The sequence below is a fragment of the Eubalaena glacialis genome, chromosome 10 (assembly GCF_028564815.1).
Source record: "Eubalaena glacialis isolate mEubGla1 chromosome 10, mEubGla1.1.hap2.+ XY, whole genome shotgun sequence".
Lineage (NCBI taxonomy): Eukaryota > Metazoa > Chordata > Mammalia > Artiodactyla > Balaenidae > Eubalaena > Eubalaena glacialis.
In genome coordinates this window covers 71,726,695-71,729,228 of record NC_083725.1, presented here as the reverse complement: position 1 = coordinate 71,729,228, position 2,534 = coordinate 71,726,695, and the positions used below count along the sequence as shown (strand labels likewise).

General features: G+C 44.0%; 1 pseudogene; it reads right to left on the bottom strand.

Moving 5' to 3' along the window:
• Window positions 1–411: 411 nt before the first annotated feature.
• LOC133099875 (olfactory receptor 52M1-like) lies at window positions 412–987 on the bottom strand (annotated as a pseudogene).
• Between the last annotated feature and the right edge of the window lie 1,547 nt (window positions 988–2,534).

Sequence of the window (2,534 nt, the reverse complement as noted above, 5' to 3'; positions counted from 1 at the left end):
TAGGCATGATTTTTCACAGTTCTTCCACTTAGGTATCCAGGTACCTCTTTAGTTACAGTCCTAGATCTGAACACTGGCACAGGTCTGGGAACTGAGCAAGAGACTGACTTTATTGGAGTGACCATCCTCATCCTCCTCATCCTCCTCATCCTCCTCATCCTCCTCATCCTCCTCATCCTCCTCATCCTCCTCATCCTCCTCATCCTCCTCATCCTCCTCATCCTCCATTCTTGCCTTGTTCTATGAATGGTAAGCAGAGCCTAGCTGGCTGCCCATCTATTTTGGCCCTTGGGACACCATATCCTATTAACTATTTTTAAAACTCCCTGTGGGCCAAGCCCCTTTGATTTTTGCCAGTTTTTAGAGTAATTTCAACCCTCTGGCTTGTTAAGTGCTCCCACCTGGCCTCTGCTATGGCAAGGGGACCACAGCCATGTGCTCACAGTAGGAGTGGGAGATGACACAGGCTTTGTAAAGGGGCAGCTGCAGGTGGATCATCAGAGGCAGGGGTCCAATGTAGAATACACCCCAGAAGAGGCCAGCTAGCCCCAAACATCCCACCACAGTATGAGTGAGCACTGTGGTATGATGGAGTGGGTCGCAGATGGCTATGTAGTGGTCAAAAGCCATGGCAAGGAAGATGCCTTACTCAACCGTGGCAAAGCAGTGGATGAGGAACATTTGAGCCAAGGAGGCATCCAAGCCAATGTCAACAGCACCAAATCAGAAGATTCCCAGCAGTCTGGGAATTGTGGAAGTGGACAGAACCAGGTCAATGATAGCCTATAGGCACAGGAAGAAGTACATGGGCTGGTGCAGGCAGTGCTCCACCATTACCACAGCCAGAGTGGTGACATTCCCTTCCATGGCCACCAGGTATATGGAGCCAAGGGGGATGGAGAGCCAGATGTGCAGGGACTCCAATCCTGGAATGCCAGTGAGCTGGAAGGAGCTGGGTGCCGAGCAGACATTATGAAAAGTGAGCATGGCTAGTTATAAATGCACCTTCTCACTTGTGCCTCAAAATGCAGTAGAACTTTTTTTTCTGGAAATTAAAGACAAGAATATTCTTAGGTCCTATAATAAGGAATAGGTTGATTGACTAGATAAGATTCTATAAACATTCTTTAAAGTTACAGAATAATGTCACAAGTTATTACTATGTGAGGATGTCTACAGATTTATCAAGAACAAGCCAGAATACATATTTGAATGAAATGTATGAATATCTTTTTTTGCAATATGACTCTCAAAGTAATGTTTTTGCATCAATGAAAGTGACCTAAGGTGGACAAGTAACTATTAAGTCATTTAACTCTTGTAGGTTGACTATTAGGTATTTCTTAGAATCATATAAGCAGGATTCAGTGTGAGGGCTCCTTGATTAGAGATGCATTGATACTGAAAGATACAGTCTGGGACTCTAGATAGACCCCTGGGACTATCTAGACTCTATGATAAGTCAAAGCTTAATCTTGGGGCCAGCATTAGCTATTGGATGAGCTGAAATATTTAATCTGCAGGCCAAGATCACAAGGCAGATACAGGCTAGTGAAGAAGACTCTCCGGGGGGTGGAACAAAAATGATTTCTGACAGGTGAGAGCTGATGATTGGAGTTCAATTTTTGTCTGCCCAAAGGTAGATCCATGCAAGGGCTTACTGCTTTCTTGGAGGCTGAATGAGGATAAGATTCCAGAAGCAGAGAGTGTTCTCCCCAGGAGGGAAAAAAGATAACATTCATTGTAGAATAGCATGAAGCCTAGATGACTATTTGGCCAAAGAATCGGCCTTACTCAGAGTTCAGAGCAATTGGCTAATGGGGAGATGTATATTGAGAAAGACAACATGGAAATAGTTTTATATTTTTTAGGGTCTAAAGGATCATGCCAGAATGTGTTCCTATATACAATAGAAGAATGTCAGGGGAATAAGTATGTTAGAAGCTTTGTCTTCTACATCTTGAGCCTAGTTGGTTTGAATATAGCAAAGTAGCCAGTATCTCGTCTTTAGAATTTTTCAGATCTGATTTCATATCTTGGCAGTAGGAGCTTGAGGCAAATTACTTTATCCCCTTAGTTAAATACAACTGACCTCATTCTACAACAAAATTAAGTAGCGTGTCCTAGAGAAGTCATGAGGATTGAATGAGAAGGCAGTGTCTGACGCACAGTAACCCTAAGCTTTAGCTCTTTAGACAGTTGAGACTAATGTGTAAAACCAAAGATACATTCAGTAAACTTCAAGAAACGTTGGAATGTCTCTATCCAGGTAGCCATGGTGCCAGGAGGATGGCAACTCGTGTAAGCTGGTTGTGATGACTATCCCACAGAATCCCTCTGCTTGAGCTGGGTTTTTCCTCCATCTCAAGGTTCTCATAGATGACCATGAATGAGAATAGAGAAAGTGTTGGCAGAAGCAGGAAAAAGGGAAGGTGAAAAGGCTGAGTTACTGGGGCTGGGAAGGAAAGAGTACACAGGAATCAGCCTGTGATTGAGGTGAGGAGATGGGGTGAGGCAAGGCTCTAGGCTGGGGG